General features: G+C 35.0%; 1 protein-coding gene across 4 annotated transcripts in view; it reads right to left on the reverse strand.

Moving 5' to 3' along the window:
- Positions 1-22,954, reverse strand: part of ABL2 (ABL proto-oncogene 2, non-receptor tyrosine kinase) — a 137,871-nt gene that overhangs the window by 67,126 nt on the left and 47,791 nt on the right. The window contains exon 2 of one of the 4 annotated variants that reach the window (XM_037022409.2): positions 6,768-6,802. The exons of the other annotated variants lie outside the window; for them this stretch is intronic. The gene's annotated coding sequence lies outside the window, so the exon portion shown is untranslated. The remainder of the gene's footprint in view (positions 1-6,767; positions 6,803-22,954) is intronic. 4 annotated transcript variants of the gene reach the window in all.

Consider the following 22,954-nt stretch of genomic DNA (forward strand, 5'->3'; position numbering starts at 1 on the left):
AAAAAGTGCTACCCTGCCTTTCTTAGTTCTGTGTGCAGATGTCATTCTTGAAAGAGAATCTTGTATAAGGGGTGTTACAGGATGGGACTTAGGAATTCATCTATGTTCTAAGAGTTATTGTGAGACAGTAATATTTCCATTTCCATTTGGAAAAGATTCACCCAGCCATCTGCAGATAAGACTCTGTAAACAGACAGCTGTTTGCATTTGACAATATGACCATTAATTTTCTTCTGTATTAATCACTCACTGTACCTTGTACACAGGAGGCACTCAAGTACTTGTTAACTAGTATTCACAAATCTCCACAAGCGCAAGGTTTCCATGAAAATTAAAAATGACTCAAAGCAATTTTAGCTCTCTCTATAGTATGATTACAATAATACCTATGACTTTTGGAGCACATTATTATGTACCAGACACTTTACACAGGTTAATTTATATATTATACTTTATAATACTACCTACAGTCCTAAAGTATAGTCATCATTATTACCAATGTATACATGCTCAGATAATTAACTTTCAATTTCCAGAGCTAGTTGGTGAAACTAGTATCCAAAACTCTAGGTCTTGTCTAACTCCAAACTTGTCTAACTCCAAAGCTCATGCTCCTTTCACTATTCTGGGCTGCCTCTCTCATTCAATAGAGAGTGGTACAAAAACAACTGGTAGAAGTCCTTCCCTTACTTCTGGAGAAGAATTTGAGGACAGTCAAGACTCCCCAAGTAGAATGACCTTGATTCATCTGTCTATACATACGGTGACATTTTAAGAGTCAAACCTAAAAGACTAATTAGAACAATATACATGTCTTACCAACCAGTCCATTCCATCAAAGGAAACTGGAGATTTCTGCCATTTACTCTCAGCAGCAATCACAAATTTTTCCAGAGTTAATAAACAATGATTCAGAGAAAAGTTTTTAAAATTTGTACAGGTCAAGTCAGAACTTAGAATGATCCAAAAAAGTCTCTAATTAGCTGGACAACTTCCATCTCTTTTTTTGAAATTTAGACCAAAATGGAATAGACTGTGCCTTTACTTTTGATTTGTCCTCAAATAAAGCCTGAACAAAAGTCTCCCCTTAATGTATGGATCATCTCAGAAACATCTCACACAAGTAATGTACATGTGGGTATTCATTAGGAAATATTTCTTGAAGTACTAAAGGTTGTATAATCCTATCCATTAGGACACTGTCACTGCTCTGCAGGTAACTTATTAATATAACAATCCTGTCACGTGGTGCTCAAAATTAAAAAAGATGATTTTTCCTGTTTCAGACCTGTGGAACTAGTTGTCCATTATCTATGAAGAGGCATGTCTATGTGTACCTGACTGCAAGGTATTTCCTGCTGGCTCAGGTATTTCCAATTGCCTTAATTAAGAGAAACAAAGACTTTATTCATTACCCTCATTTTCAGCAGCTTCTGGATGTCCCAAGCAATAACATAAGCATTACAGGTAAGAAGAAAAAAAAATACTTCAAATTACAAAATTCTTTTGGTTTCAGGCTCGTGTTAATATATAATTTCTGTTCGAATCTATAAAAATATGCCCAGGATTCAATTCCTGTGATTTCATTGCTGAACTCTCTCTACCTTAAAATAAGACTACCGCTGAAATTACAAAATTACTGAAAATTTTTAATGACATATATCTTTTGTTAATAAAGCTCTCCACTAAAGTTACTTGTACTAGATGTGTACCAAACTGAATATACAGTACTACAAGTAAGTACTATGTGAATACTACATATTCACATGACTATGTGTACTATGACTTATAGTAAGGTTCACTATTATCACTGGCTTAATTTACGATGCGGGGTAAAAATCAAAGGGCAGCAAAATACAAAAACTCTGCTTTACCACCACCACCACCAATGTCTTTCCAGGCCACTAGTCTAAGTATCGGGTGAGAGCTGTACGGCATTAAGAAAAAGAAAAAGGAAGAATACTTTACAGGTATCCAAAAGATAAAAATGCAGAATCCTTAAGGGCACAAGTTAGAAGAGTTTCTTTACTAGGAGAGCTTGACCTAGGTCAAGAAAGGAATAGCTTTGGTGTTTACCCCAGAAGTATGAGTAATTTCAGTATTCCCTTTCAGTTTTCCCTCATTGCCATTGATTCTATCTTGATGGTAAACAGGCAGAATATTATGCTCACTAGTAACATTTATAGGCAGACTAAAAAAGAAAGCACATCAGACATCAGAACTCTACTTGAATGCTGAACCTGATTTTGAGGAAAAGGAATATGAAATAGGTAAGAATAAGTAAGAGGTAGAAAAAAGCAATGTTATCCTAACTTAAATTCTGGACTTTAGAGCATCACACCATTTGGGAGCAATTTAGAAGACAGAAGATGGGAGAAAATTAACATGTCACAGTTGTTGAGTGATTCCTTAAGTAAACCAGACCACTTTACATACATTACCACTAACTTTCATCTTAATACCAATAAATATCATTATCCCATTTCTCGATGAACAGACCACGTGTTATAATAAAGAGAGAATTTTGGAGTAGATCTGAAATTCTGCCTCTGGAAATTACGAGCCTTGAAATCAAGGGCTATTAATAACTCTGAAAACAAGTAAAGCCACCCTATTAACAGTAGGACTCAAAAGAACCATAACAGTATTGCAAAGTGTATGTGCCTTATTAAATATCCTATGCTAGGGATCATTTACCCTGAACTGTCAAAACCCAGAATATCTTAAGAGCCCCCACAATCACCTGATTGTTTTGACTTTCTGCAGTTATGCAGTGAAATTGACCTCTGACCTAGGGCAGAAATAATTGAATAAAATAAAGCCTCTTCCATAATGAGGGCACAGAGGGTAGAGAATGAATTCAAGAAAAGATAAAGCCAGACAAAGATACCACAAGAAAACTATACAACAGTTATCTCTTATAAATATAGATGCAAAAGTCAATAAATCACCAGCAAAGCAAATCCAGGAGCATATTAAAAGGACTACATACCATACCAAGCGGGATTTATCCCAGGAATACAAGGTTGGTTCAACATACAAAAAAATCAATCAATATAATACACCAGGTTAATAGAACAAAGGCAAAAAAAATGATCATCTCAATATAACTGCTATTCTCATTAGGCGGAAAAAAAATTTTAAGTATGCATTTCTGATTTAGATATATAATTTCTAGTTTTTTTAAAGAAATGTTTAAAAGTCATGCTTTGCCAACTCTTTCTAGTTGTGTTTAATAAGAATATATGATAATATTTCATTTATTGAATACCTAACACATGTGAAGTGTTAGGCACATGAAGTGTGATTTAATTATAACCACCCTGCAAGTCAACTGTTATATGAATATAAATAGGCAATGGAGCACGGTAGTTAAGAGCATAGACTCTGGAGCCAGATGCCCTGAGTCTGAATCCTAGTTCTACCACTCAGTAAATGTGTAACCCTCATCAAGTTAACATTTCTGTGCCTCAGTTTTATCATCCAGAAATGGGCAGAATAATAGTATTTACTCTTATAGAAGTGGCACAAGAAGAAAATATTATTGTATGTAAAGATCTTAAAGCAGTGATATGAAGTAAGGGCTGTATAAAACACTGGATATTTGGTTGATGAAGATGAAAAGGATGAATAGAAGGAATGTATACCAACCTCCACCCTCAGACCTTAACAATGAAGTTTCTGCCTTTTCTAACTAGCAGACTACACTGGATGTTTGGAATGAAAGCTGATTTCAATTTAATGTGGGTAAAATGCATATTTGAAATACAGATAATCTTTTTTATTTGGAATCCTTAGAACCTGAGGTCCAAGATCAGTTAATTTTCCAATTATACAGTGGGCCTATACTAACCCCTTCCTTGTCTACAAGTAAGGTATACATGGTAGAAAGTCATAGGGCACAGGAAAATTATCACATCTTGCTGCTGAAGGAGTGGTGGGTAAGTAGTCCTAGACAAGATACTGGCTCAAATGTACTGACAGATTCTTTCATAAATTATTAGCAACAACTGTTTATGATGGGATTTCTGGTTCAGGTGGTTTCTTGTTTTTCTGACCATGAGTTTAAGAGATTAATAGGTTTAAGAAAGAGCTAGCAAATATGGTGGGAAGTGTGACTATCCCTTCAAAATTTGCCATTTCTGCTTGTTTCTGTAACTGATTATCATTACCTTGCAGCCTGGAATTCTGATTAAAAGCCATAGGCAACTACATTTTTTATATTTGGCGAACATAGACAAACACAGAACTACATTAATCTGTCAAATAATCTGGATTGAAGTAATATACTGTGTTTAAATACAAGCTTCTCTGAAGCGTCTTGTTTTGATACAAAATCACTTCTTATACAAATACTCTATCATCTGCACCATTTTTATATATCAAAACACTACTTAAATAGAATACCAGGCTTTTGGGACATGTATCTAATTAGTACATATGAAATTATCTAATTCTTGTAATAATTCTGTCAGGTAAATAACTTACACAAGATCTTACAAATTTGCTCCAATTTCCTTTATATTCCCTATATGCTATTTCATGATAAAAATCATCTTTGAAAGATAATAGACATAAATCTTTTAAAAATCTTTAAATTATCTTAATATAATAAATATTATGTACCTTATATGAAAATTTACAATTTTTAAATGTTATCATTTAATCCACAGTTTGTAACTGACCCTACTGACATTTGGGCCAGATAATTCTGTTTGGGGAGCTGTCCTGCATGCTGTGGATGTTTAGCAGCATCCTTAGCCTCTTCCCACTAAATGACAGTAACACCCTATCCCCACCCAATTGTGACAACCAAAAATGTCTCAAAAGGTTGTCAAATGTCCCCAAGAGGGCAAATCAACCCCAGTTGAGTACCACTGATATATGATATATGCATAGGGCTTTGACAAAATTCATAACAGAGGAACTCAAATCCAAGTTTTCAGACATCAAATCCAATGTTCCTTCCTCTACAATTTATCTGCTACTCCTTTTATGTCCCCAACCCCTAATCCACAGTAAAGAAAAATATGTGATAGTGGGACCTTATGTACAAATATGTGCAAATGAAACAGAATCATAATACATATTTTTACTACATGTGATAAATTCTTATGTTCTCCTTCCCTTCCCTTTCTACAATCTTGGCTGCTGGAGGCTTCCCACTGAATTGATTTCACAACCCGCAACTGGAAAACTACTGCCAAAGGCAATCAAATGAGCCAACCTGCTGTATTAGTGTTCTAATGTGTTTATTTATAGTCTTTCAACATCAACAGATAAGTACAAAAAGCTGTTCTGTTTAATGCTAGTCAGACCCAGATATCTGAATCTTCTCTTCTCAGATTTTGCTGCTCAGCTAACAAAACCCAAAATTGAATGACTCCCAAGAGTGGGTTCTCCAACTTCACACACAAGAATCAACTGAAGGACCTGTTGGGAAACACAGATTATTGGGAAACACAGATTATAGGCCTCATTCTGAGTTTGATTCAGATGACTTGGGGTGAGACCCAAAAGCATGCATTTCTAATATCACCCATTGGTTATATTGATGCTATTGGTCTTAGAATCAAACCTCCAAACCCCTGCCTAGAACTTCCTTAGAAATAAGGACAAAGAGTCATAAATGGAGAACATTTTTTAAAAGAGAAGGATATGATAAACTACATAACCCATTTCAAGACAGGAGTTAATACATTTTTTAAATGCCTATTTCAAGACTTAAAAACTAAATGAAATCATGCATCTATGTATTGGATAAATAATGAATATTTATCATGTGCCACACTATTTGGGGTAAAATGCTGTCAAAATTTCCCAAACTGTGTTCTATAAAAGTCAATTAAGTAGATATCACAGGCCAAGTATTCCAGTTAAACAGGATTGGAAAATGCTGAATAAAAGAAGTCCTACAACAAACAAACATCTAATTTATTAGAGCCACTGGTATACTCATGTTCACAGTAGCCCTCCAAAAGGCAGCTACAGCATGTACCATCTCCCAGATTCCTTTTCTCAGAGTCTCTTCTCAGAGAAAATCTCAAAAGATTAGTAGTCCAGGGCATCACTGAGATATGGATTGAGGGGGAGTAGAAAGGTTTAGATACAGCTATGTGCCAAGCACTTCATATACATCAGTTAAAATTACTTAATTTTAATAATAGTCCTGTCAGGTAAATAATTTATCCAAGATCACAAGCTGACTTATATACAGTTACCCACATTTAAAACTGGCTGCTGGTGTCTCTGTAGTCCTATGACACTGTCTTTAAACAAAATAATAAGAAAAGTGATGAGAACAAGAAACATTACTTAATGAGGATATACAAAGGACAAACAAAAATGGGTTGAGACACTAAGATAACAACCCACCCACTAAAAAAACAAGCAAAGGACTTGAACAGACACTTTACCAAAGAGGTTATGGAATGGCAAATAGGCATATGAAAATATGTAGAGAATGTAGAAAGGGGAGGGAAGAGAACACAATAGAAGCCAGTCTCAAAAGATTACATACTATATGGCTCCATATGACATGAAAAGATGTTGAACATCAGCAGCCATTAAGAAAGTGCACATTAAAACCACAATGAGATACTAATACATGCTTATTAGAATGGCTAATAGAAAAAACACTGGCAATATCAAGTGCTGACAAGGATGCTGACCAACTGCTCTCATACATTGCTAGAGGGAGGGCAAAATGATACAGCCACTCTGGAAAACAGTTTGGCAGTTTCTTAATAAGTAAAACATATACTTACCAATGAGCCAGCAATCCCACTCACAGGTATTTACCCTGGAGAAATAAAAACTTATTTTTACAAAAACCTGTACAGAAATGTTTATGACAGCTTTATTCATAAGTGCCCCAAACTAGAAACAACCTAAGTGCCCTTCAACAGACGAATGGATTAACTGTGGTGCATCTATACAGTGGAATTTGGGGTAAAATGCTGAGTCAATAAAAACAGGAATGATACTACTCAGAAACTGAAAAAAAAAGGAGTGAACCACTGACACACACAGTTTGGATGGATCTCAAAGGCATTATGCTGTATTTTCAATAGAAGCCAGTCTCAAAAGATTACATACTGTACAGCTCCATATGACATTCCTGAAAAGACAAAACTGCAGGATAGAGAACCCATCAGTGATTGCCAGGGGTTAGAGGTTGGGGTAGAGTTAGGGGATGGGGTTGGGGGAGGTGAGGAGATGTGAAAACCGAGGGATTACACAAAGTTTTGGGGGATGATGTAATTTTGCTGGTTGTGGGGTTACATGAATCTATAGGGATTAAAATTCATAAAACTGTATAACAAAAGTAAATTTTACAGTATAATTTTAAAAATAAAGAGAAAAAAAGGCAAAAAATGGATTAAAGCACACTTTCACACCAGGTATATGAAAATAATAAGAAGTCATGCCATAAATAACACCTCACAAAACACTAAATTTTAACAATACCTACACATGAGAATTTGCAGCTTAAGAATCTAAAATTTCCATGCTTATTTTAGATATAAACAAATACGCTTCTGTTCAGGTCAGCATTGTTAACAGATGTTTAAAGGAAAGTAAGATCCTTCCTAAAAACATAAAATCTGTGGAACTGAGCATTCCAAAACCTTTGTCTCTTCACAAAAACACAGCATTGCATATGTCATTTAGGCAAAAGATAATGAAATATCTAAGGGATGAAAGGAATGTGCCAATCCTCTTTCTCTCATGGAATTCCCAAAGTTAATGTAGCTAGCACCTGGTACAATGATTTCAATGCAAGCTCAGAGCTGACATTCCTAGGGAGGGACTCATGAATAAAACTAGATCATTCCTAAGGATCTACAATACAATCCTCTGTCATCCAAGAACTCAGCTGTTTAAGACTATGGAAGCATGCAACAACTGCTTACACACACACACACTTTCCTGTGCATGAAATATGAATGAGTACTGTGCACAGATAAACAAAATAACTCAATCTACAAAAAATTCTAAAATTCCTCTCAATAATAATTCATCAATTATTAATTATTCAAATATTTATTGAACATCCACTTTGTGCCAAGCACTATAACATGCACTAGGGGGTACATCAGTAAACTGGAAAGATAAAATCTGACCCTCATATAACACCCCCCAGCTTAAAGACACACAAGTCATTTTTTTTCTTTGACATAGATAATACTTTATTTTATTTTATTTTATTTTATTTATTTATTTATTTATTTGTCGATCTATCTATCTATCTATCTATCTATTTATTTTGTTATCACTGAATGTAAGTCATGAAACTATAAAACTCCTAGAAAAAAACATAGGCCAAAATCTCTTGGACATAAACATGAGCGACTTCTTCATGAACATATCTCCCTGGGCAAGGGAAACAAAAACAAAAATGAACAAGTGGGACTATATCAAGCTGAAAAGCTTCTGTACAGCAAAGGACACCATCAACAGAACAAAAAGGTACCCTACAGTATGGGAGAATATATTCATAAATGACAGATCCGATAAAGGGTTGACATCCAAAATATATAAAGAGCTCACGCACCTCAACAAACAAAAAGCAAATAATCCAATTAAAAAATGGGCAGAGGAGCTGAACAGACAGTTCTCCAAAGAAGAAATTCAGATGGCCAACAGACACATGAAAAGATGCTCCACATTGCTAGTCAACAAGTCATTTTTATACCAAACATCTAACATCTAAAGTAGGTAAAGGCAATGAGGATGAAGGCATTCCAAGTAAAGGGCAATTAATCATGGCAAACTGCGTAATACATTCTGGAAAATGGAAAAGAAATTGATTATGGCCCTGTGGTTTATTTTTGTGCAGAGTGGGTATGTGCATAAAATTATTCAGAAAATTAACATAGGAGAGGTAAACAAGGTTCAAATCTTGGAGAACTTTGAATATCATACCAAGAAGTTCAGATTTATCTTGCTGACAATTAATAGTTATTAAAGAGCAGTAACAATTTCAGGAAATTTTCTTTCAGAGAAATAAGTATTTTGAATTTTATGGATTATGGGGGAAGGCACAAATAGTTAAACAAGGAAACAGAAAATACAATACACAGGTTAGAAATAACAGTAAAAAAGTTTCTTGAACCTCAATAAAACAACATTTAATTATTTCCCAAGGAATTCAAAGAACATCCTGCATAATATTATTAATTGGCATTTCTATTAAACTTTACTATTATTTACAGATCATTTTTAACATACACTGCTAACATTCACTGTTTTATAAAATCAAAGATTGAGGACATATGTTAATTGAAAAACTTCTTATTTTAACATTCAAATTACATATAAATGAGAGAATGTGACCAATGTACTCATTGGTTGAAAACAGTTCAAATTAGTTCTCTGTGGCTCAACATCTTTCCAACCCTAATTCCACTACCTGATTTAGGCCACCTTCATTCTTCACCTGGGTTTTTGCAACAGTCTCCTCACTCTGGTCTCTCAGCCTCTAGTCTTATCTAATATCAATCTAATATGCACAAACTGCAAAGATGATTTTTTTTTATCTAGAGCACAAGAAACTGTACCACATCACTACTGTTTAAAACATCCCAATGATTTCTCCACTGCATTCCAGTTAAAGTCTAATATCCTTCACACAGCATTAAAGGCTCTTTGGCAGTGATCTCAACCTTACTCTCCTCTCCTGCCTTTCTTTTGGATGAACACCTGACCTCTTGCCCTATGCTTTGAACATACTCAAGTCTGCAGTTTTTCCCAAACCCTCTTTTATTTTGGCAAATACTGTCCCCTCAACTCCAAGTATTTTCTGCCCATTTTTCCCACCCCCACTTTGCCTGGCTAACTCCCACTGTTTCAGATCTCAACTTAGGTATCTCATTGTAGTAAATATCCATGGAGACAAAAAGAAAAAGGAAAAAACAAACCCCACATCTCATTAAATGATGCACAGTATAGGTCAGATTATTGTTCCCCAGTCTTGAGGTCCTTCCTGGCATAGAATTACACATCTATCTCCTTGGCCAAAAGACTTTATAATCACCTACCCCTAGAACAGGCAAGGTATGTTTCCCTGCCCCATTGATACTGGGTGTGGTCATGTGACCATGCTGGTTTTGAATTGGGGCCTCAACAGGCTTCATGTGTGTGTTTTTCACCATCTCCATGAAAAGATTATGAGACATGCAGAGCACATGTGAGCCTGGAACGTAGTCAAGCTTTTAGCCAAGATCACCCAAATCTCAGTTCATCCAGACTCATGAGGAAAAAAAAAAGTTTTAAGCCACTGAAATTTTTAGTTTATTACATAGCATTTTTGCAGCAATAGCTGATATAATGCACTTACAATAAATTTTACTTTTGGTTATCAAAAAATATATTTATATTGTTTTAATTATATGTTAATAACTTTAAAAACCCTAAATCAATCATAAAAATTTTTAAGCACAGAAAACTAAAAAAAAAATCTAATTTCAATTTATATACCTATCTTACTTAGGTATAGAGAATTATGATATGGTATTTGGGTAATCAATAAAAATACAGGATATTATTACAATAAATTTAGGATAAAATTCTCTAAGGGAAGTGGAATAGAAATACAAATCTAAAAACAAAACAGGGATAATTTACAACTTTCAGCTATTAAATAAAAATCCTATTTATGTACTTTCTTAAATGGATAATAGTAATATCACCATGGTTTTTAGATTCCTAGATATATTCTTTTAAATGATGTAACAGTTATACTTTAAAATGTCAATTTTTTGTAACACACTGAACACTATACAATTTGTCATTAAACTGCTGATAAAAAAAGTTTTTAGATGTCACCCAAAACATGTACTAGAGAGTAGACAGCTATTTTCTTTCTTTTGGTGTACAGTTCTTTGAATTTTATTACATATATAGATTCATGTAGTCACCACCTGTCCGCACAAGATACAAAACAGATACATCTCCCTTGCGCTATCCTTTTACAGTCACATTCTCTTCTCATCCAAATCTTTTAGAAGTTCTATTAGGAAGTATGTGAACAAAAATGTTTGAAGAACATTGCTATATGACACCAAGTAGCATGACTTACTAGTCCAGTCACTAAAGCTTAAAATTTTCAGCCAAATTCTAGTTCATTTAGTAATGTTAATAATGTCAAAAATATCCAATAAGCAATAGTAAAATCAACTCTGTGGGCCAATTAACATATTCAATTAAATCAACAATGAAGGGTTAATACAGCTTTTGATTCACAATCCCCTGAAGTCAAGATTTAAGTCTCTCCACAATACTCACCGAGGATGATAAAGACTAATTTCATCTGGAAAACTAGTCTTATCTTTAAATAGATTTGCTTGGTTATACTGCATAGTATGAAAAGAATTCTGAGTTAAAATTTTCTCCCATTTTCTGCTTGCCTTAATTTTCCACAGAGTAAAACTTCGATAAATATCACGTCTAAAGAGCAAAGCTAAATGAAAATCTAGAAGTATATTACACACAAGAATAAACCCTTTTGCACACAAAAGGGTTTCAACCAGTCTTTCTCAAAACACCAAGCACACCACCATTGGGAGAAGCATCAAAAGACTTTAAACGGTTATGAAAAACATAAGCAGGGAAAGTCAAATATAGGAAATAAACTAAAGTAGTTCTTCAATTATTTAAGAATATAGTTTTAATTCTATCCAACTCTACATAAAAACCTGGTAACAAAGGTAGATTCTTTGTCATTAAGATCAAACATTAAATAATTCCTTTCTTTCTCTAAAAAAATACACAATACAAATCCCCAACATAGTTGTATTTGAGAATAACAAAAAAATTAAATGGAAGGTGGGAACTTAATCTGCATTAGCATTAATACCAACAAATAAATACTCAAAAGATTTCTGAACTACTCTGTTCAAAGGATTATAGTTGTGATATAAAATGATTAGTGACTGGCTACGTAACTACTGGCCATTGAATAGAACAATATTGATAATTTTACCAATTTCTTAACAACCAATGACATTTTGGACTACTTATAGCAGAGTTTTACTGTTAACTAGATATTATGGGAGATACAAAGATGAAAGCTAGAGACAGCTCTCAAGGAGCTTAATGTCTAAGAGATTTGATGAAAGTAAGTTCGTTTTACACTGTTATAAAATAAAGTACATATACTTAATTATGTTACACCAAGTACAAAGAAATAGAAACAAAATTCTGAATAGAATTCTGTGAAACATCAAAGAATGAGTTTTCATGGTCATGTTTTCATGTACCCAGCAAAGCCTTGCATAACATTCTCATTTCTGAGAAATAATAAAATCAAATTTACATATCATTAGTCACAGATGTTTCTTATCGTTGCTATATTTCTCCGAAAAAAAGATTACAAAAATCCCAACAGAGACCATGAACACTTTTCTCCTCAGTAAAACAAATCACGGAGTTCTAACTCTAAATAATCCCTGGCAAAGTAAAAAGCAAATTAAATCTCCTTAAAAGTAATAACTAATAGATTATCAACATTATCAAATAGCAAAGACTATAATTAAAAGTTAGTATATGCTACACTTGAAGAATAGTAACTCCTTAATCAGGTCTTGTCCTGGAGAAAACAGTGAAGAAGGCCTTGATGGACAGGCACCTTCCTTTCTGTACCTGTCTTGTGGAATGTCCCTTTATTTCCCAAGGACTTTAACTTTAACCCTTCATGATACTATTACTCTCAGTTTGCACATGTACATGAATGTACATGCAGACTGTCCCAAGTCCATCTTTCTATAAAGGGCTGAAATGATTTTCTCTTTGATTAAAGGATGCTAATAGGGTGAAGAGAACAGATTCAATTTGTTACACCAAAGCTAAAGGTATTTATTCCTCCAGGAAAGGTCTGTAGAACAAGTGTGCTCTAGTGCTTTAGAATTTAACTCCTACAAAGATCTTAATGTACAAGTAACAGCACTGAATCCCACACTTCCCCCATAGTAATATTTACATCTTAATAGTTACACAGTTAAAAATAAATTCCCCCACTCCTGTGATTGTATATTAATGATACCAAAATAAAAATAAATATATAAATTCCCCCCAAATAAGAATTTTAGGCATTAACAAGTAGGCAGAGAGACAGGTGTCCCTCAAATCGTGCCATAATGCCTGTACTATCCCTAGAAAATACATATGGGCTCGTTCTGTTTAACTATGGCCAAAATGCAAGCAAATCTCTTCTGAAGATACTAAGTTAACAGGGTCAGACAAATATCCACCCAGAGTATTAGGGAGAATTTTACATTGCAAAATATGAATATAATAAGGCCCATCTGGACATTTAGAAAACATTGAAAAATCTTAGGTTATATAGAAAAGTTTTAATTTAAAAAAATTTTCCATATGCATTCTCCCAAAACCATCAAGAAATATTTTGAAAGCATGTGCTAAGAAATAGCTAATACAATTAGAGTAACACAGCAACATATTTTAAGGCTACAAAGGATTTTAATGGCTTTTAGAAATAATAACCGTTTGTGCAAAACAACATCGAGTGAAACAAATCAACAGATTTGAGATACACATCAAATCCATTAGATATATTACTAAATATTACATCAATTACTAAATATATCATTTGGTAAATCATTCTTATCTGGATACTAATTCAAACTGAAAAAGAATAACAATCAGTAACTGGATATGTGACTATATAAAGGCAAAACAAATTACAAAAAAGGCAAAAGTATAAATTACAATGACACCCTCTCAAAAAGACCCTGAGGCATGCATGATATTATTACTTGCAAGAAAAAAAAAAGTTTCATATACATTGGTAAACTAGCATTTTTATTATGGTTTCCCCTTATTGCGTGAATAACAAATTTTATGTAAAGAAGAAAAAATTCCTTTTTTAATATACTGACCTATACATATGCCTTCAAGGCAGCAGCTGCAGAGCCGCCCTTCCCTCCTAACAGATTCTTTTCCTTTGTCTCCCTCTGACTTTACCTCCTCCTCTCCCCTGAGTGCGCTGGGTACCTATTATTCCCCCAATTCCTACTGCCTCATCTTGGATCAAGGAATGAGCAACTTACCCAGCCCCTACAGCTGCGGACACGTAATAACCCAATGCCTTCCCAATACTATATGTTCTTCTTTGATATTCCTCGCTGAAATCCCCTACACTTGTATGTATACCAGAAAATTTGTTTACTTTAAAATACACACTCACACATGAATATTCACTCATTCAGTCCAGAGTATAGATTTAAAATCCTCCACAACTTTTTAATATCCCTCAACTTTTCTAACAGTTCTAAGCAAAAAGAAAATGGAGAAATATAAAAGAGATTATCCCCATGACCTTCTCTTAGTTTTTAGCTTTTGTTACTCCCTATGAAATTTCTTAGAGCACTTTTTATTTCAAGAACAGGAAAAAAGATGAGATCGGTTTTTTTGTTTGTTTGTTTTTGTTTTAGGCAGATAGGCAAGGTAGAAAACATCCATGGCCACAGAAGTAACAGGAAGTCAGGGATGCCAAAGCAAGAAAACGAGGGACAGGATGTTAGACCAGGCCAACAGATGTTCAGCTAGCTCCTTTATCCTATTCCCTGGACCCCTTGAATTTGCCATCTGTTCCCTGTCCAATCTGAGAAAAGAAAAGCCACCAAAGTCACTGGGACCTATAGAGAACAGATTTCCATTGCCAAGAATGTTTCATAATAATAAAAGCCTAGTAAATATTTGGTGGCTTATTTAGAATATTAGAACAGACAAGTTTGAAGCTACAGCTAAAGAAAATAAATTAGCTACTTGAGAAGTGAGATGGGAAGGGGGAACTACTCTCTTTGAATGGATGTCCTTAAGGAATAAATATCTAGCTCTTAATTTTAGTCTCATAGCAGACAGATACCCTACGAAGTTTTACTACTGTCTGGTATGCAACTGTCTTTAAGTCTGATAAATGGGAATGTGAGCTCATGCCCTGGGCAGTAAAACACAAAGGCTGATGAAAGGGAATGATGAAACAAATTAGTAAGGAGACTACAGGGTAGATAAATTCTTACCACAGTCTTTACAATCAAAAGAGGTTATAAGAAACTGATCAAAATTACTCATCACTCCTTTTTAACTATATACATAAAGAGTTATTAAAATTCCAAGAGAATCATATTTTGGAAATAAAGGCAAATATCTGGGGAACTCAAGTGCTATTCAAGAAAGCAAAAGTAAAAAGGCTGTTATTAACATCAACTAGGTTTAGTTTACGGTGTTCTTACATTTTTTTTATCCTAATGAAAATAAAAGCAATTGAGTATTTTTTAGAAGTAAAACTGATGAGCTAAACTTAGGAGTATATCAATAGGAAAAATAAGTTTTAATTGTATACCCTAGCTTATGGGAATAGACGGGACTAGTGAGGAGCAAGTTTCTGTTACTGACAAGGAAAACAAGATTTAAAACACTGTAAGAGATAAAACAACAAACACCATAAGAGGACTGGGCACTGACTGCAAGCTGGGCTGCTACACTAAGCATCTTGGTTATTCCAAAGATGCCCTGAGATCCAACCCAGCCCTCTGGCTTCTGCCAAAGAAGTACAGCAACAGCCAACTCAAGTTCCAAGAATAGCCATGACATACCATTCCCTTCCAATTACAGTCATCCTCAGGGAGACTGTCCAGCTCTGGATTATCTTGCCCTGGAACTAAAGGCAATCAATTGTTACCACTGTTGCCTTCCTTATTCACTGAAATCCAAACAACAGGAGAAGGAACCGTGGATTTAGTAACAATTCATTCATTTCATTTAATAGCAATTACTGAGTGTATACACCGGGGGTGGCGAGAATAGGCTAAAACTACCTCTTTCACAAATCTTATTTTCAGGGGCTATATAGAAAACAGAAGCGCTAAAATCAATGTGTAAAATTATACTTTAAGTATAAATGGTGGCCCTTTTCCTGCAAAGCTGGGGGGTTGACTGTATATTAACAGGCTACATAACCAGTTTAAAAATGGCTTTTGATCAGAGAATAAGGATGACTCATAGTGTTCTCCCTGTTCAGTCATCAGTTGCCAAGGGAAAAATTCCTACTGAAACTTATTAATCTCTTAACCCATGATGGCCTAATGGGGTGTCACGACCTTCTAAAAGAATGCCCATAACACAAGACCCAGGACTTTGGATTCCCTACTCATTGTATGTGTAATACTTTCTGGCTATGTAATTGAGGTGCTATGTAAATATACATGTATGTTTGTGTAAATGTGTATTTGTGTGTGTGTATACTTATATGTGTCATCAGGGATATTACACAGAATGAAAAACAAATTTTGGCAATAAATGGTTCAAGTTCCAACATGCCAAAATTCTACTGAAAATTAATAGCTGTATTAAAGCTTGTATTGTGTTAAAATTCTTGCTCATATGTCAACTAAGTATTCTTCTATTTCAAAATTTCCATTTTTCGTTATAAGAACTACTCTTCTTGAACAAAAGAGCAGCAGACTCAGACTCCAAGAAGGAACTAGTGGTTACCAAAGGGAAGGGGGTGGGAAGAGAGGGAGAAGGGGATTAAGGGGCACTATAATTTGCGGTAACAATACAGGTAGGTAACAGGGAAGGCAGGACATCACGGAGAAGACAAGTAATGACTGTATAACATCTTACTACGCTGATGGACAGTGACTGCAGTGGGATGTGGGGGGGTGGCTTGATAATATGGGTGAATATTGAAACCACAATGCTGTTCATGTGAAACCTTCATAAGATTGTATATATCAATGATACCTTAATTAATTAATTTTAAAAAAAGAACTACTCTTCTTTCAGGTCTTAAGCTTACAGTTATCCTTGATTTCTTTCTCCCATTTCAAGCTCCCATTAAACATCCAGAGATAATTATCTTTATGCATATGGCACCACACTCTTAAAAGTAACTTGTTTTCTTGTGTTAAGTATTTTATTATGCTATTCTGACATATATTTATATATAAATCATTAACTATAAATACATAAGTATAATATAATCACTAATAAGAACAGTGTATAGCAAAACCTTTTCTGATATAAACTGTGCAAAAAGTAAACTTTTGTGTATTATGATTTTTACAGCCATAGAGAACAGATTAACAAAAGTTCATAATACTTCAATGTACCTGAGTCTTCAATGAACTAATTTTGTAAAGTGATTCATATCTAACAAATAACAATTAGAAAGTATTTGAAGACTTAAATACACTTGTATCAGCAGGCATACAGAGCTTCTACCTCCCACTGTATATATAGTCAAAGTGCTCTTTTAGAAAAGGGGAGAAGACAAAAGAACTACAAATGTAAACATGGAAAATCACTCTAATGTCAGTCACAGAATTTTAGAGAACCTTTATATATTCTCTAATTCAAGCTCCATTTTAAAGGATGAGGTACCTGAAATACAAAAAGAGATTTAGAGTCCCATCCAAGGCAGTATATTATTAGTTAAAGACATATAGGTAGAATTACCTCCAGTACACTGCAGGTAAGGATGTAAAATGGTGTGTCCCCTGTGGAAAACAATTTGGTGGTTCCTTAAAAAACTAAACATAGAATTATGAGATGGCCAGCAATTCACTCCCAGATCTATCCACAGAAGAACTGAAAGCAAGGATTCAGACACTTACATGCCAATGTTCACTGCAGCATTATTCCCAACAGCCAAAGAGCCGAAGTGTCCATCAAGAAATGAATGGAAAAACAAAGTGTGGTACATACAACACAATATCATTCAGCCACAAAAAAGAATGAAGTTCTGATACATGCCACAACATGGTGACCCCTGAAAACATTATTTCATTATGTTAAGTGAAATAAACTAGATACAAAAAGACAAATATTGTATGATTACACTTATATCAAATATGTAGAACAGACAAATTCATAGACACAGAAAGTAGATTAGAGAGATTACTAGGAACTGTGAGGAGTAACTGCTACTAGTGACATTTTCTGTTAGAAAGGTTTGGAAATAGTGTAGTAGTGATGGTTGCATTGTGACTGTAATTAATGCCACTGAAATGTATACCTAAAAAGGATAAATGGTAAATTTTATATTATATATATTTTATAACAATACAAAAAAAATTTTAAACAGTAAAATTATATAAGCTGATATACAGGCTTATATAAGCTGATCTGCTGTAGGTAAGTAGCTCTGGTATGGAAGAGTTGGCCTACACTAAGGAAAAAAGTGATCAGAGATGTCTTCAATCCCATGCCCTAATTTTAAAAAATAATTTAAACAATCAAAATAAATTTGGGTTTTCACACAATTGTTGTACTTAGATTCGTGTAAAAAAAAAAAAATCCAAGACATTTTTGGTATACTTATAGTTTCCTTGACTATTGTTTCACTTAAGTGGTTTCACAACTAAAATTAGGAACTGAAAGTCTCAAAGCTTACAGTAAAATGATTAAGATTCTGGACTCTAAAAAGGATCTAAAATAAAGCCTTCTTTTAGGAACAAATAATGTATCACCCACTGACTAAGCCATTAAGTCAGAGGAATAACCAGATGACACAACTTTTGACATCAAGACAATGAAAGAAAAGCTACATTGATAAAAGAGAGTGGAAGTTAGGAAATAACAAATGCCTTCAACAATAGTTATATCTTAAGTAGGTACAATTTAATAAGTCACCATTTTAAAATACGAAAACTTATTAAGATTAGCATGCATGGGGGAGAGGGAGAAAGGGGAGGGTGGGCTGCACAACACAGAGAGGACAAGTAGGGATTCTACAACATTTTGCTAAGCTGATGGACAGTAACCGTAATGTGGTTGTTAAGGGGGACCTGATATAGGGGAGAGCATAGTAAACATAGTACTCTTCATGTAAGTGTAGATTAAAGATTAAAAAAAAAAAAGAAGAAAGAAAGAAAGAAAGAAAAGGGGGATTACTCCTTGATAGGATAAAACTATTGGTAAATCAAAGATCAACACATGCTTTAAATATCCTTAATGTTGATCACTTAAAGGGTGTCAGATGATCAGCTAAAAAAAAAAGCAGTCCCTGTGTGCTGACCTCCAATGAGTTCTGCACAGTGGTATAGAGGGCATGTCAAAGTGTGGGCAAAGGGTCTGTTTGTTTCTATGCAGAAGATCAAGGCCTAGCTTGGATACCCAGAAAATGAACTAAGATACGATACGAGGAGGAGCTTCCGGCATCAGCACTCTCTGGAGGACTCGTGCTGGGGGATGATCATCAAAAAGCCTCCACAGGGATCCGGGCGATGCTGCGGTCGTGGCTGCGTCCACCCCACCGTTTCCTGGACTTGCCATTGGAATGAGGAGGGAGATGTCTAGGCTGGCATGTGCATACAGTGAGACAACGAATTTGACCGGATCTGTACTGTTGGAACTCAACCAGGAGTTGGGAGGGGTGCAAGGTGTAGCACTCCAAAATCTTATGACTATAGACTATCTACGGTTAAAAGGACATATGGGAGGTGAACAGATCCCAGAAATGGGCTGCTTTAATTTGTCTGATTTCTCTCAGACTGTTCAAGTACAGTTGGACAATATCCATCATATCATAGACAAATTTTCACAAATGCCTAGGGTGCCTAAATGGTTTTCTTGGCTTCACTGGAGATGGATGGTAATTATAGATTTGCTTTGTTTATGTCACCGTATTCCTATTATGTTAATATGTGTGTACAAATTAGTAGTTTAAAACCTATACATGCTTAAGGTACTCTACAAGAAGATATGTCAAAGAAATAATCAATCCTCCCATGTTTCTTCCATATGCTACCTCTATAGCTTTTCTTCTTCCTTCCTAATTACAACCCTTAAATAGAATTCGTACCTCATATCGAAGTTACCGAGTATCATAATTCCTCCAGGTGGTAAAGATACCTCGAGACAAGTGCTGGGCATAGAAGCCACAGGGCATAAATCTGCAAAGAAGTAAAAAGCTAACCTTTTCAAACAATATGGCTTCTCTCTCACTTACCAACTTTACATTTCCCTGTATGGCCCCGGAAGATGACTGGTTAGCCAGAGACGGGTAAGATTCCTCAAGGGAGGAACAACCTAAGACAGGCACAGTCGCAGGGTGGCCATCAGGTGAGAATTTGGGGATCAACAGAGGTGAGGCTCAGAACCTCATCCCCCCTGCTTTGAGAGAAATCTTCTGCATCCCTGGATGGTTTATTGCCCTTGTCTAGCTTGGATTAACACATAGTCTACAGGCACACACCGGATCATCTACAATTGCTCTCCTACAACACTAAACTATGTTTTCTACCTTTATCTTGCATCTACCTACCACTTCAGCATTTTAAATATAAAATAATATATTTTTTATTTTAATAATAAAAGCATTAAAATAATAAAAGCATTAAAAATAAAAATAATAATAATAATAAAGGGAGAAATGTGGGATCAACATATAAATCAAGTATAAAAATCAAATGAATATTCATATTTGACCTGATTGTTTATAGTTCATAATGCGTGCTCAAAACCCAAAGTTTCTGTGATGAATGCCCTTGTACTGTTCACCATGTAAGAATTTATTCACTATGTAAGAATTCGTTCACCATGTAAGAACTTGTTCGTTATGCTTCAGAAGATTGGAGACTGACGAGAATTAGGCTTGAGATGGATTAATGATTGTACATTGAGCATTGACCCCCCTGTACTGAATTTTATTGTTGTTAAGAACCATTTGATCAATAAATATGAGAGATGCCCTCTCAAAAAAAAAAAATACAAAAACTTGTATTTACTGATCTAGAAAGATAAAGCTTATATAATCTTGTCCAATTTGAAGTGCTCATATAATTCTTCCACATGAGGAGGAAGATGGCAATTTTAATCTTCCTACCCAACATCCCAATCCCACAATAGAAAATCACATTGTACTATTTATGACATGGCATATACTCGATGAAACACTGATTATTTCACAAGTGTCTAAGCAATTTTCACCTTGGGAAGGCAAAGAAACTAAATTAAAAAGCCAGGAATATTCAATATATAACAGTATATAATGTAAACATTAGGAAACAAGAGCAACAGCTACTCTAAAGGCTTTTTGTAGTAGAAAGTGCCTATGAAGGGTAGGCCATGATCTAGGGAGTACTAAGGTAAATAAGACATGGTCCTTAGACCTCAAGAACCTCACATACTAACAGAAGATACAAAAAACGTAAGTCAGTTATTACACACAGAGATGTGTCCTGAATGTTTTGGTCATAGAGCAAAAGTACCTACAAATATATACAAAAGCAGAAAATGCCTCTTGACAGTGGATTCTTGGACTGAGTCCTTAAGGAATGTCAAGAGTTAGCCATGTTAGCCTGTAAAGTACGACTGACATATATATATGTGTGTGTGTATATATACATTTTTTTTTCATTCTTTCTAGAAGTATTTCTGAACAAGCTACAATGTGCCAGGAACAGACAATGTTTACAGAACTCCAAGTATTTTAGTATGGCTGGAACCTTGAGAGCATGTATGATGAGACCAGGCAGGAACCAGATTATGAAAGCCTTGGATGCTCTGCTAGAGTGCAGACCTTATCCTGAAGATGGTAAGAAATCAATGAAAGCTGTTAAGTAAGTAACAAGATCAGAACTGTATACTCTAAATCAGGCTTTCCCATACATGCACCCTGAGGAGCTAGCATGAAGACTCCAGAGGGAAAGAAGGAGCTGATGCACCTCAGGTTTCACAGACATTGTATGAGGAAAACATAAGCTGCTAAGATCTACCACTTCTCTACCTTCCCATTCTGTCAGCAGACTCCATTCTAGTGGGGTAAAAATTTTCAATACAGTAGCAGGTAGAAGGACACAGAGGAGTTGTAACAGAGAGGAAAGCAGAAAGTTTCTCTGGCCCAAGTGCATAAGGGTCATCCACAGGGAACTAAACTACTCACATTCTAAGCAGAATATTATATGAACAAAACTAGAGTATATTAAAAATATCTGATTAGATGGTAAATTTTTATGTTGTATATATTTTACCACAATTAAAAACAATTTTTTAAAAAAGAAAAAATTCTGAAATTTAGGCATACTATTTTTCTATACTGGCAAACATTAAAAATGGTAATTAGTTCATATTACACTTAATTATAATTACATTATTCTTCCTTCACATTAAAAGAATTGTTTGAAGTCTACCCCCTGTCCCATTACAAAGCTAAATTATATTAGACCACAAAGAGAAAGCAAGACAATTACTATCTTATTGGGAGAGAGAGGAGCATCATATCCCAAATGGACATCACCCAACAGCCAATTATCCTTTCCTAGAGACCTGCAGCAGTGCAAACTGCCACTGTAAAGAATGTACAGGGATTTGGGAAGACACATTCTAATAGCACAGCTGTCTGTTCAGGCATGCTGCTGAAAAGAATAGTACATTCCTACTTGTTCTTTCCCCCACCCACCTTAAGGCCTTCTACAAAATGGAGTTTAGACAGAACTGTCACATGTAAGCCTCTAGTGTGTGTGTGTGTGTGTGTGTGTGTGTGGTGTGTTTTCAGGAAGTTCAGTTAAGTAACACATGAACACCTCACGTGACACAAGACACTCTGCATATACAACACACCATGCACCCTACCAGAGGCACAACACGTATCACACAGAACACTCGTGACATCACACACCCGGCACACCGCAGCACTCTGCCGCACAGCACACGAGATAATAAGGGTAGCAATGACTCCCTTTAACACTTTACTTAAAATAACTCCCTTCATTACCTCAAAATTAGTCTATGAAGATTCCCAAAGAAGAAAATACTTTCATTATTTCTCAAAAGTCTTAAATTCAGATTGTCACTCAGGTTCCAAAAGATGATAACAAGTCACTAACTTTCAGGTAAGTGACACAGGATGGCAGAGGAGAGTACTGAGAATCAGAGTAATAGAGCCTGAGTCCTAGGTAGCTAACAGTAGTTCTGTGACCTTGTG

This window comes from Manis javanica, chromosome 11 (genome assembly GCF_040802235.1).
Source record: "Manis javanica isolate MJ-LG chromosome 11, MJ_LKY, whole genome shotgun sequence".
Classification (NCBI taxonomy): Eukaryota; Metazoa; Chordata; class Mammalia; order Pholidota; family Manidae; genus Manis; species Manis javanica.